This window comes from Vidua macroura, chromosome 6 (genome assembly GCF_024509145.1).
Source record: "Vidua macroura isolate BioBank_ID:100142 chromosome 6, ASM2450914v1, whole genome shotgun sequence".
NCBI classification, from domain to species: domain Eukaryota; kingdom Metazoa; phylum Chordata; class Aves; order Passeriformes; family Viduidae; genus Vidua; species Vidua macroura.
In genome coordinates, this window is record NC_071576.1 from 9,015,624 (window position 1) to 9,030,030 (window position 14,407).

Here is a 14,407-nt window from a genome sequence, read left to right on the forward strand (position 1 = left end):
TCCTTCCTTTCCTTCCTTTCCTTCCTTTCCTTCCTTTCCTTCCTTTCCTTCCTTTCCTTCCTTTCCTTCCTTTCCTTCCTTCCTTTCCTTCCTTTCCTTCCTCCCTAACTTCCTAACTTCCTCCCTCCCTCCTTTACACAGCTGACTACAGGGATACTCCACATCTTATGCTTTCTGCTCCTTATATAAAGCTGGAGAAGGAAGGAGGGAAACATTTGGAATTGTGGTGTTTGTCTTCCCCAGTCACTGTTATGATGGAGCCCAGCTTTCCTGGGAATGGCTGAATACCTGCCTGCCCATGGGGAGTGATGAATTCCTTGTTTTGCTTTGCTTGCATGTGCAGCTTTTTCTTTACTTGTTAAACTGTCCTTATCTTAGCCCACAAGTTTTATCAGTTTACTCTTCCATTTCTCTCCCTTCTCCCAGTGCAGGGGACTGAGGGAGAAGCTGTATGAGGCTGAGTTGCCAGCAGGGGTTAAACCACAATGCCTTTCCTTTCTAAACCTGTGAGCATTCTGTAAAACAACTAATTAGGTGCTCATTCCTTCTCTTAATGCAGAGTAATGCCCTTAGCAAGCACACAGCCATAGCTGAATGTGGCCAGCGTCAGAGAGCACCTGGAAGAAGAGAAGCTTCCCCACCCAAAACTCCACTTCTTTCATAAAATCTTTTTGGAAGAGACATTTCTTTGTCTTTTCCCACAGTAGCCTTCTCTCCTACCAAATGGTGTGTCCACTGGTGATTCACCCAGGGAACCCCATACTGAACCCCTCCCTTGGATATTGATGGGACAGTGCCACACAGGTAAAGGTTTCCTGGGTGTCTCACAGTGCTTCTGGAGCACTACAGTTCACAGTGTTCCATTTCAGGGTGCCCAAGTGCAGTGTAAGTGGTGCACATGCCTTCTGCAACTGCCCTGTTTTGGAATAAGGCTGCTTTTTGTGAAAAGGGGAAAACATGCCTTTGTAGAAGTCCCTGTGCTAAAATTCTGCTTTGAGCTGTTAATTTGCAAATGGCTTCCTTTGTTTTAGTGGGGAAAACCCTGTTATAAATAAAAGAAGAATCTAGCTGTTCATTTTTACTTTTTGATGCCGGATAGGTCTCCATTTTGCTGAAGAGCTGGAAAGGTAAAATGTATACAAAGGGATGGCCAATTTATGCCCTAGATTTTAAAGCAGAATAGCTCATTGATCTTGTCTGGTAGATTTGCTTAAAATTCAGTGGTACAATGTATCTTAGAGCCTGGAGAGACGAGTGAGGATCTGTATAGCTTGCGTGAGCTGAGGACAAAAAGAAAAAAAAATCTCCCATTACTGTATAGAGTGGTTGTCTTTTCAATTATGGATGAAAAGATGAGTATGACCCTGAGGGGTTGGATTCAAACAGAATGCAAGGGGGGAAGAGCCCTAAAAACAAGCAAAATCTTTACTAAGAGATGATTAAAAGGGAACATAAATGTCTGGAAGTGTTTTGAAGAAGGAAATGCAATGGACTGGGGGAAAATGGTTGTGGTGGAATATGGAGTAATGGTATTAAATTAACAAAAGGAAAAGGTCTGTTGAATATCAATAGAATCCTTTCTGTTTTCCTGTGGCATCATCTCCCAAGGGAAGTTGCAGGAGCTCCATCATTTGAGTCCTGGCAAATGACTTGGGACAAACCACAAGAAAATGCAGTTTAAGGCACATTACTGAGATGTTCAGGGATGGAGTTACTGACCTAGTGGCTCATTTCTCCCTTCCCCCTTCCCTGGGAAGCTACAGCATTAATGAAAATAAGGGGAAAAAAAAAAAAAAACAACAAAAAAAAACAACAGGGCAGGGTAGAGCTACTGTTTATACATGAGTGGCAGTGCTACAGCAGCAGCAGAAAGAAGCATAAAGATGTGTCCAAACAGATTGAGAGGACTGGTGATGGGGGAGGGAGATACACAGAAAAACTGAATTGCATGAGGAGTGAGAAAGGGGCAGGTGAATGGGCTGGCCAGAGGCTGGCAGTGCCCCTGGGCAGGGACTACCAGAGCTGCATAAAGGCACTTGTGCCCTGACAAGATTTCTCCTGCAAGGGACTGCTTTTGGATGCTCTCCACTTCTGTCATAAGGAAATGTGTTCCTAGTAATTCATGAAGCAAGTGATACTTGCAGAATGTGGTCAGAGAATACAGAGCTTCAGGCAGGGTAGGAGGTGCCACTTGTATCTTCCCAGGCCACTTATTCCACATCTCCCATCACCTGGCAGAGCTTATAACAGCTTCCTTTGAAAGGAAGGTCCATGCATGCTTCGTAAGGCTGATCATGCCCATTTTGCACCTCTACCTTAATTACCCTATTGAAGGGTCTCAAACATATCTTGAAGCATTCCTTGGCTAAGCCCCTGGTGCTGTGGAGGAGACTGGCCTTTTCCAAGAGAAGGAATGCAGAATAAAAGGGTCATATGGTTCAAGCAAGGCCATGAAACATCAGATCTGGAATCACAAATGCTGCTCATGAGCCCCCAGGCTGTTGCTCGAAACCCATATCTGGCCTTGAATCCCTGTTTATCCATGAACTTTATGAACATGCACCACTTCCACTGCTGAAAGTTAAGCATGAGCTCTGCAGCTTGAACAGACTATCTAACTAGAGTATGGTATAAGATATTGCACGCAGACAGCTCAATAATTATTTCAATTAAAAAAAAAATCAATCCTTTTTGTGTGAAGTCCCTCAGCACCAAATTAGAATAACCTGGAGTCTGGGCTTTGAGTGGAAGCAGTGTTAGGAATCTGAACATTTTGTTTTCCTTTAAATTCAACTGAAAGCTTTAATGCTGCACAGAACCACTTGTCTGCAAAAAGAGGGGTTAGAGGAGGCACTAAGGGAAAAGGCAACTGAACAGAGTATCTCTTCTTTCCTGAGAAGACCATTAAATATAAACGTAAATTTTGTCATAGAAGTGTGTCCAATAGCTAAAAAATGGATCAACACACAAAAATAAGAATTTCTTGTTTTAAAATGAAAATAAAATAAAATAGTCATAGGGCAAATTGTTCTTCATCAGGACAGCAGAGAAAACGAATTTGATTTCTATAATATAAGACAATAATGATTATTAAGTTTCATGAAAATAAATTCAACCACTTTAAGAGTAGGCTATAAATGCTAAGTATATTGTGTCAAAATTAACATATGAACTTCAAATTTGTGCACCAATTCAAAATCAGATTAAATAAACTGCGGTTATTAAAGTCAATTGGTGAGAATTCCATTATAAAACCAAATGAAACCTTAACTCTACAAGAAATAAATTTTTTTTTTTCAAATCCTGAGCAGATTGTGTTAACACGCAATGATCCAAATTATGTATTAAATTCAATTATTTTTATTATTACTTTTCTATTAAGGTGACATGATTAACTCCATCCTTATTAGTCTCAGTTCCAATCCTAACTGCGTCTCAACTTTGGTATCTTCTTGGGTAGAATTGTTCACAGAGTTATTGTAAACAAGCCTGTTCTCCAGAGGTCTATAAAGGGAGGTGTTTTGTGAAGAGCAAAACAGCACTGTGGTTTAACAGGCAAGTTAGTGAAGTGGTGCTTTCCATCAGCTTTGGCAGCATTTTGAATGGAAGAGTGTCTATCAAGGTTCAGGAACACAGTTGTTTAGTTCTTATCCATGTTAATCTCATGGCTGTGTTTTTGAAATGAACACTTTGTTTTTAAATTTTTTTCCTCCTTAATATTCACCAAAGATCTGAACCAGTTCGAAATGCAGAAGTTTCTTCTAACATCACCTGGACTCCAAATCAGGTTCACTCACCCCAGCAAAGGATATGTCATAAGCATTAACATCTACAGTCATTGGACTAATTCAATGAGTTAATACAGCAAGTTTTTTCAAAAATATTATTTTATTATAACACCATCTTCTTGCATATGGAAATCAAAATTAATGGCTCTGATTTTGAAGTAATTTATTTGTGTGGGTTTTGAATCTTGAAGTATTTATCATTCTTCACATATTCTTTTTTCTAGTGTAATTTCTGAAAGCCAGAAGTTGTCTTCAGCATTTATAAATTTTCTAATGCTAGCAAGATGTGAAAGTTCCTTGGGAAAGTGTTTTTAGTCTTAGTGAGTCATGAAAGGAGACTTCACCAGCTCAGCACGTCTCTAGGGGTTTTTCAGTAACCGAAAATGCGGCTTAAAATTTTTTTGAAAGATGTAGTATGCCCACCCTGAAAAACAAATACAGAAGTCAGAAATGTTAGTCAGACCTATTCTCATTTTCACTGGGGAATCTTCACTGCATTCCTAGGAAAAGCTTTGAGCTTTGGCTTGAATGAGCACTACTAGATTTGATGCACTCTCCCCCTCACACACAGGGCTCCTGTCTGTAAATCAAGAACATCAACACTGATCCAAAATCCAAGCCTTCATTGACTCAGTGTGATGTTTGCACCCCATGCAAACAAGGGGATCTTGGGAGATCCCCTTCCAACCCAAACCATTCCATGATTCTATGATTCTATGATATTGTGTCTGTGCCTCAGGAAAAGCTTTTTGTTTATTCATTTGATTAATTTCTTTGTGTTTAAAGAAAGGAATTAATTTCACTTATTTCTTTATGTGATCATTAGAAAAGCTTTTAATGAACATAGTAAAACCCAACTAATTATCACAATGGCATTTAACTCTAAATAAAATTGACAGGAAGCAAGAATATGATACATAAAATTTTGTACAGTTTATTAAAACACATTTATCACTTTTTTCCTCCTAAAGCAATCTGATCATATTATTCCATGATAATTTAGCTAATATTTTTTCTGTGCATTTAATATTTAAGTGGCTTTTACTGATATTAAAGTCATAATGCATTTTATGGAAATTACCTTGCATTCTAATTACTTTTCTTGGTGAGGAATGGTAAACAGAATTATCTCGTTATGCTTGTTGTAGATGAAAGCAAAGAAATATTTAATGAGAAGAGACTGCTAAAGGAAAAAAGAAAAATCCACATTCAGATGGGTTTTTTTTCAAATGAGTCCGTTTTGCCATCAATTCAGAGACGCGCGACTCGCGGAACCAGAGCAGGAACCAGGCGTGCATGTGAACAACAAAAGGCTCTGAATGGCAAGCTGGATGCTTTTAACATCAGCAGTTCCCTTTTTTCTGTGGCCTGTCCAAACGTAAGCTGAGGAGAACTGGGAGGAAGACAATGTGCTACCACACGAAAGCAAGAAACACAAACAACAGTGTCCTTGAGCTCGAGCTGTCCCATGCTTTTAGTAAATGAATTTACTGTTGGAAAGCTATGAATTGTAGCTACAGAAATGGAGAGGTCAAGGCCTGTGCAAAAGTTAACCGCTTGTCCTTTCTTTTCCCAGTTCTTTATATGAAATATACTTACTTTGCTGGAAAAATAGAAGAATTCATTGTGGAGAAATCAAGTTTTCCCGACAGCTCTTCTCTCAGTTTCTCTGCTGAAGTCTAAATGGAGTCAAAAACAAGGCTGGATTACTGTGTCTGAAAACAAAATGGGAAATTTTTTTATATGAGCCTTTATGAAGATGAATATGTGCTTTAGCACTATCTGAATGAGGTCTTTCTCTTTCATAAGCCATCTTTTGGGAGATATGAGATGGAGTCTGGCTCCAGGGAAACCATGGTTCACTCTGTGTCTGGTTATCTCTCTGAAAATCAAAATGCACCATGGCTCTTGCTTAGTTTGCATGACTTTGTAACATCCAAAGAGCTGCCACCAGAGCAGCTGAATGGAAAGTACAGTATGTAGCAGAAATAGGTAGAAAAGGAGGAATAAGTGAACAGCAGCACCAAGAAATGAAATTCCAGGTGTGGTTTCTGTGGGGTTCCACAAATTTCTCTGGATTTGCATTCCTCCTTTCTTTTGCACTGGCACAGGGGTTCCCTTCCACCCCCAAGACCTACACACATGGCAGCAATGTTTACACCATAGGTCATATATTTCATAATTATAATATATATATATATATAATTATATAATTATATAATGTATCACCACCCATTTGTGGTTGTAATTGTGGTAGTTCCACCCTTGTGAAAGGACATCTCTGAGGCTTTCATTTAGTTTAAAGAGATCATCACATTTCTCCTCCACATGTTCTTAATTTCAAGGGGCAATATTTTCTATTTGCATTTCCAAACTCCCCAGGAAGAAAAATTTTGTAAGATTGTTGTTCTTGCACCTGTTTTACTTTCAACCTTCCAGTTCTGTTAACTTTGGAGCATCAGATATTAAAGGCAAGTGGATGGAAAATGTAGACTTAAGCTTTAACTCACACAGAAATTTCAAATTCAATTTAATTGAAATGTTCTGTTACTTTCTGCCTACACTAAGCAAATTTTTCTATTTAGGGGAGGGAGACTAGAAAGTTCTGTGAATAATGCCTATTTTGCAATATTCTAAGCTTTCTTTCCATTAGAAATGACCTTTAAATAAACTGATTTTAATTTGCTTTTCAGGTCATTCTTTCTATTTTTTGAACAGCAAGCAAAACAAGCAAAGAAGGCCTTTAGTCCTCTGTCATCACTGAAAACGTCACTGTAAGCTCTAATGCAGTAGTCCAGTCCACTAATTTATTTATTCCTTTTTAACCAAAACATCTTATACAACCCCTCCCATAGTTCTGCAAACAATAATTGCAGTAATATTTCACCATTGTATTAAGGATCAGGTTATCTGTGTAGAATATTTAGAAAGGTCAGTATCTCATACGTAACTTATAGGCAAAAATAAAATTGCCAACGAATGTCATTGATATTTATTGCAAATGCTCTATAACATTCCATGTTTGCCATGCACATTTCTCCCTGTAATAGAACATGTTTCTAAAATGGATTAAATCCTGATTTGATTTTAGTACTCTACATATTACAAATGCATTTAATTTTAAGTGACAAAATAAAATGTAGCAGATGACACCCTAATCTGATGTATAGCAGCTTCACCAGCAATTCCCTGTGAGATACATCTTTTTTTTTTAGCAAAAAAAAGTCAATGTTTCTTGAGTTAGCTCAACAGGGCCGTGTGTTCAAGCAGCACCACACTTCAGTGTCTTCTCTTTACTAAATGTTACCAAAACTGAAGGGGTCTCAGCAAGAGAGACAAAAAGCAAGTTGAAGGAGATTTATTTGCTTTACTAGGCACAAAGAGCACTCCCTGTTGCTGTGCTCCAGCTTATTTGAATAGACAGCAGAGACAAATGCAGGCAGCACTTTTAAAGGTCCACTGGAAGACTTACCATTGGATTTTAAAGACTCAGGATCAGCAGAGATAGAACAAATGTGATGCGTCTGTGTGTCAAAGGCATAGTCTTGTTTTGGAGGTCACTGAGTATCTCACTGATGGAAAACAAATAAATGAGTAATAACATTAACTGAATTATTGGGTTATGGACATTATTTTCTCCAGAATCCTTCAGAGGCTTCAATGTGTTGACTTCAGCAAGGCAAAATCCTCTCCGGGCATCATGACCATTATGACCTCTCTTCTTTCAAATTATGTTAGTTCTGAATAACAATTATGGAAATTAACTTATTAGTGCAAATTGATACATGATGCTGGGCCAGCAGAATTGACTATTCTGCATTATTTTATTTATTTAGGCTGCAGTACCGGTTATAGTGCAATAAATGGAGACTGACTCTATCATTAATGTAGAAGGATATTTAAGTTATGGGTATAACAAGAAATTCATTTATGTGAAATTTACCTCAGAAACATCAAACAATATTCTGGTATTATCTGCAATTTGCCGTGGTTGGAAAATGAAAGAAAGGGCTAGCACAACAAAATTAAGAAATTATATTTGTTCTTTGAGCATCAATAAGAAATCGTTTTTCTTTGAGACAATTTGTGCCATCTCAGAAGAGGAACACAATTTTTTCCCTTGCATATTTATTCATGTCTTCCCTCTTTCACCCCTCTGCCACCACATTTTGTGATGGGGAAGTGCAAACTGGACCTAAAATCTCTGAGCACACAGATCTGAGAGAGAGGGAGCTGAAAAAAAGACAGAAGAAGTGCGGAAAGAGGTGTTGACCTGAGGCTGCTGGTGGTGCTGAGGCTTCTTAGGATCTCATGAGGTCCATGTGGACACCTCCCCATGCTAATGCAGGAGGTGTCCCATCTGCCCAGCCACAGAGAAGCCCCTCATTCCTCCAGGAGAAGGGAGAGCCCCATTAGGGAAAGCGCTGCAAGTGCCAAACCCCACCCCAGCAGGCCCCCTGAGATGGAGGAAAGCCCATGTGCATAAACAACCACTCGTATGAGCGTGACCCAAACCCCAGTGGGAGCTCCCACAGACACAGGGGTAACTCCCTGCTGCTGCACCATCCGCCAGAAAGTCCGTGAGGAAAATCTGAAGGAGAATAAACCTTTCGATGTGGCCAGCTGCATTCAGATGCAAATTTTTGTCTGTAAAGCTGGAGATTATCACACTGCCATGGGACCACAATGACCTGTCCTGAGCCTTGGATAGGACACCTCAAATCAGCTTTGCCACCGCCTGTGCCAGGCAGGCACTGAGCCCTTCTAATCTGGCCTCTGTTGCTCCAATTAACTGGGAACAGCCCCCAAGGCTTTAGAGTGTTTGCATCAACAGTCTGACCATCACACATAATGAGGAGAAAAATAAAATTCAGTGTGTGTTTACATGGAAGCTAATTTTCTCAGGAAAAGGTAAAGATTATTTTTTCACCTTCCTTCATACTACTGCAGGGAAGTACAGTAGCAGCAGTTGTAAAGCAAATTTTAATGATATGCCTGAATGTCACAGTTAAATCCCTGACAAGTTTTTACAATGGCAGCATTTTGATCTTTTTTTTTTCTTTCTTCTTATTTGACCCTAGAGATTACAATCAAAAGCTTTCTTTCTTTTTTTTTTTTTTCTTCACATTAAAACATTCTAACATTAACATTAAATCTTGTCTGGAAATTGACAAAGCCTGTGATTCAAAATGAAACAGGGAGATTACAAATACTGACACCATTCAAGGAAAAAAAAGGTTATTTTTTAAGTTTAAAAATGTAATTATCTTTTAATTTCTTGTATTTGCATATATCATGGAGGGTTTGGGGGAAGTCTCATTCCTTGCAATTTTACCTGGCCATCTGTGTAATGACACCTGACTGTGCAGCTCCCACTGGTCATTCCAGTCATCAGCAAGAATTTGAGTGCAAGGATGTTCTGTGAATGCTCATTTTCCTCTGGCTGACACTTCAGAGGAAGTGAGGAATTTCCAAGGGTTGGCTGTACCAGCTGCCCAAGCAACATGTGCAGCTGGGGCAGTGAAAAAGATCACAGAACAGGACCCTGTATGTTTGCATCAGGATTAAACCAGAAGCCTCCAGAGCAAAACCAAAGCACGAAGGAGCCAGGGGCTGCTGGTTGAGGTACACCAGATTCAGAGCCTTAGAGCACAAGGCAAAGAGATGCAAAATGACCTCTGGCTGGGAAGATACCCAGTGGTTTAAAAGATGGGGTGTCTTGCATAACACAGACATGAAAAAGCACAGAGGTTTGGAAGAGTTCTTGGAAAACAGCGAGCAGCTGCTTAGTGCCATGTGTGGACAAGGAGTGCCCTGGGTGCCCCAGCTGCCACACGGGGCCAGCAGAAGGACAGGGGGTCACGCTGTGCCCGGGGCCATGCCTGCTCCTGGGGCAGATGGGAGAGCATGGGGAACAGACTGGAATGTTGTCAGCTTGGAAAACCATTCTCTTAAAACACACTCCTTCCATACAATCTGCTTATAGAAATACCCAGTGCACGGCAGCTCCTCTTTGCCTGTATTTTTTGTGCTAAACTCAGAGGAGAATTATCTTCAAAATTCACCCACCAGCCCCAGTGAGACATGTTACCTGCTCAGAGGGATCCCTTCTGCTTGCTTGAGAGGGACATGGAGGGATAGGGAGGAAGGGAGAACATTTCATCCTGCTCAAAAGCTGCACCCAAACAGGGGAATGCAGCACCAATAGGAGCTCTGAGAGCAGCTTCTGGGCAGCTCTCACTGCTGTCTGTTTTGTCATGGTAAAGGAAAAATAAGGATAATGGTATCCATAACTCTTCATGAGCACTTAAAACATGAGCACTTCTTGGTGCAACTTAAGTCAATATAATATCTGAAATTTTCCCTTCTGAACCCTTTCTTTTTCTTCTAAAATGGCAGCTTTCTGAATAATTTTCAGCTGTCAGGAAAAAGAAAAAAAAAAAAAACCCAAACAGCACCAAGTACCATGGTTCTTCCTTTCTCAATCCTGATAAATAGATGTGAGTCTGCTGACAAGGAATTCCAGTGAGCTTAGATGTCTGTTATACTTGCATTTTACTCCTCCTAATATCTCAAAGATTTCTTTGCCCTCTCTGATCCTGGCTGAAACTCAGCCAAGTTCCATTAATAAAAAATAGCAGCATAAATTGAAAGTTTTCCAGGAATTCCATGTTGTGGCCTTAAGTACATAACTATTACAGTCTTTTCCTTTTCAAAGAGATTTCTTACAGTTTCATAAAACTGTCGGTCTCATTCACTGAAGTGTGCCTTTCAAAGATCCTTATTGCTGTTGAAAGTCCATGGCATCACTTTAGTTTTATTGCAGAGTTTTCCAGAGAGTTCTACTGTTCTGTGTCCTTCCTGCACCTGCAGAGTCAGAGGTCTGTCTGTTTTAACTTTAGCTGCACCACTGCAATTCAATGAAATCTCTGGGAGAGGCATGAAATGTACAGTCTAGGTTAAATTTTTAGTCTTCTCATTCCATGCAAGCATTCATTTCCTCCAAGAATTAATTTCAGGGCAATATAATACTGACACTGTATTTCTCTAGAACTCTGTGTTTTTAAGGATGTAGAGAAAGTTGGTCTCAGTTCTTTGGGATTTTAATCACCGACCATATATCACCCCTGTGTTATAACAAAGCAAAGCCTGACAGGACAGCAGATATGGATTAATTTGGGAGGCAGAGATCATGATCATTCATTTTCCCATTATTACTGATGCCATTTAGCCTGCATGAGCAGATCACACAGTGATGTTGCTGCCAGCACACCTTGCTGTATGGCAGTAGGGACTGTCCTCCTGGCATAGGGGAAAAGAGTTGAGAAGTTGGAAAATGAGAGTTCTGACCCAAGGACCTGACACCAGTTAATAGATTTAGTACTAAATGTAAATTATTGCTAATATAAGAAAGTGGAAGACAATTTTAGCTGTTAATGAGAACAAGTATGAAGTAATTATTTCTTGCCAGTTTTAATGAGAGACGGCAAAGAATGTACCAATGGATTATTGCTTTATGCCCTTGTCTTCATTGGAATGAAGCTCTATGTTGGAGCACAAAAGATAATACAGGACAAGATGGAAAAATAACCTAAAAATCACTGCTGTGAGAACATCTGTAAAAGTCAAGTGCTAATGAATTCAAGCTCTGCAAATGTTTGGCATTGGCTTCATTTATGCATTTTTAACACATCCAACATGATCTTGATTTGAGAAGGAACAATAACATTATACCAAGTAATTTGTTGATAATAAGTTCTGTCTGGTTTTTGTAATTAAAAAAGTGATTAAGAAAGGCTAAGTCATTAATGCTTGAACTGCTGCTGCTAGGATATGCACAGTAACACACAATTTATAAACTTTTGGCAGAGGGATTTATTTACTGATGCTTTTTCAAGAAACTTATTTCTTTATAGTATTTATAGAATGTGAGAAATAATAGACTGTGATTATGAGCAGAGAAGAGCAATCATACTGATAAATGCCAGTGAATTGTAAAACTAGACCAATTAGTAGACCATTACATAAGGATACAACGGCTGAATCTTGCAGCTCAGCTACTTTGTCTTTTGCATATTCATTATCTCAAGGATGGATAGTTAGGTTTGGCAGGTAGTTAGGAGAACATGGGAGAAGCCACAGCTTCTATGGCAAACCCAATGCTCAACTTCTCAGTCTTAGAAAATGGTCATTTTAAAATGAGTTTAAAAACCCAAGTTTTTTGGTTTGTGTATCTCTTTTCCAGTTCTAAGCAAAGGCAAAAACAGCAGAAGGGAATGGGGCAGGTCCACTGACATAAACAGAAGCAGAAATTATAGGATGTCCTTTCAGCCCATGTCACAGGAAGGCACAGACTGGTGTCTCAATATCCCAAACACAACAGAATACTTGAGGAAATTTTTAATATCACATCTGGTGCCGAGTAAATGAATAAAATATATGTCATTGTTAAGTGGGATGTGTGTACCAGCCTGGGCTGTGAATCTGTAAGAGGGAGAGGATGCATCCCCTTCCCTGCTTGTGGGATGAAAGCCAGCACCCCAAGCCAGCTGCAGCAGTTTCATTGCAGAAATGTTGATTCAAGAAATTATTTGCCCACAGCAGACCACCCCTCTGAAATTAATGTAGTTTATGACTTGGAGAAAACCTTTTCAAAATACATTTTTAAATTTTATCACAAGTGTTACAAGGTTCACTTTCTCAATTGCTTTATCTTTCATTGCAATGCATGAAATAAGGGTAAAAGTCTGTACTGCTTTTACAAAGAGTAAACAGCCAGGGTAAAACAGACCTTTCTCTCTCTGTAGTTATTTAAGTAGATATAGATATTTGATGTATTACAGATGTTTCTATCATAAACATATCTCTCTGAGTGCATTATCAATGAGGACCAAACCCCATCTCTTTTGAGAAAACAAGGATTTTCAAATCTAGTGTAGGTAGTGATAGATTTAGGCTCAGGACTGTATTATGTTGGTATCAACATTTAGTTCAACCTACCTTCAGAGCAATTTGGCGCAGACTTTTTCATGAACTGGAGATGAAAATTATTCTCTGCTACAGTGAAATCTATTAAGATCTGTCAAAGTTCAGGCAAATCACTTTCTGCTTGGTAATGCCACCTAAGAACAGCCAGAGGTTTTAAAATTTTTTATGGCCCTTGCTGAGCAGCAGCATGGATCGTAGATTACTCTTGTAAAAATTATGAAATTATGTCAATAGAGTTCTTATATTTTCCTGCACAAGGACAGTATTGAGATAATGAGAGAATACCAGGAATCAAAGCTTTTGCTTTAGAAAGATTTACAGCTGCTGCTTCATACTATAAGTCAACACTAAATAATTAAAAGACTTGTAATTAAAGGCTAATTCAGTATTGATTGTGTCCTAGAGCAAGAGGGCCAGTTCACTGTTCTCTCACCATCCTGTGAGAGCTTCATCAGCCAGACAGCAAGAGTGCAATTACCCTAAGTAGCTTTCAGCAGTGGGATGGCATCTCCTTCAACCCATTCTGGTGAGCTGTGGGGACAAAGTGGTTATCTCACAAGGTCTTCAGTATCACACATCCTCTTAGACCACTCAGTGCTCCAAAAGAAATCATCAGTTCTGTTTTATTTGGGAAATTGAGGGCATGGACTCTTCAGTCCAGTTGTGTTCTTGGTTCTCTGCTCCCTCTCTTCATGGTTCCTGTGATGGCCTGTTTTGAGATGAGCATCTTTTTCAGGGTCTCTGGTTGCTGTCTCCAATGCTTTTCACAAGCATGTTCAGAGTTGCTGTCTGATTAGGGGAATAAATGAAAAAGGGAGGGGCATGGGCACCTGCTGTCCAGTCTGCAGACCCATCTGCACCTCTGCAGCCATGCACATAATTTACCCAGACTTTCTGGGAGGGGAAAATTTCAGTTTGGTGATGCACACAGAACTTATCATTGCACTGATGAACAGGGAAAGACAATGTGTCTTTGATGGCTTCAATATGGCAAAGGTGGTGGTCAAAATTCAGGAAGTTCCATTTCTCTCTGTGACACCTTGATGATTCTCCAATTAAATTTCACTGGCCCTTAAGTAGTCTATCCCCACCAATCAATTGATTTTTTTTTTCCTTATAGGATCTCATATGCCTCCTGTATGCATCATATATCATAGAAATTAGGTCATATTTAATATACTGAATCATAAACATTAGAGATGGAAAATCTCATTGAGGCATCAAATTCATTTCCTTTGTCAGTGGAAAAAGGTTCCCATGTAGAATAGAATTTAATTTTTAACATATAATATGTTCAGTCCTAAAATGTTTCTTTTTTTAGTTGTTATTCCACAAAACTCATTTAGTCCTTGCTATCAGGGATTTTTATGATTATGTGAATTTTCTTTTAGAAACTTTGCTCCACAACTTTTAATTATATCTCCACATTGGTCTATCTCCAGAAAACAGCATTTGCAGGTATAATAATATGCCTTCTTTCCACTACTATTCAAAACATGAAAAGATGGGTCTAAATATGGAAACAATCCTGTAATATCTATTTGCCAAGATACATAAATGCCCTGCATTTTGTTTTCTAGTCATGATTTTTTTTTTCTTTTTCACAGTTTGGAAACTGAAATAACCACTTT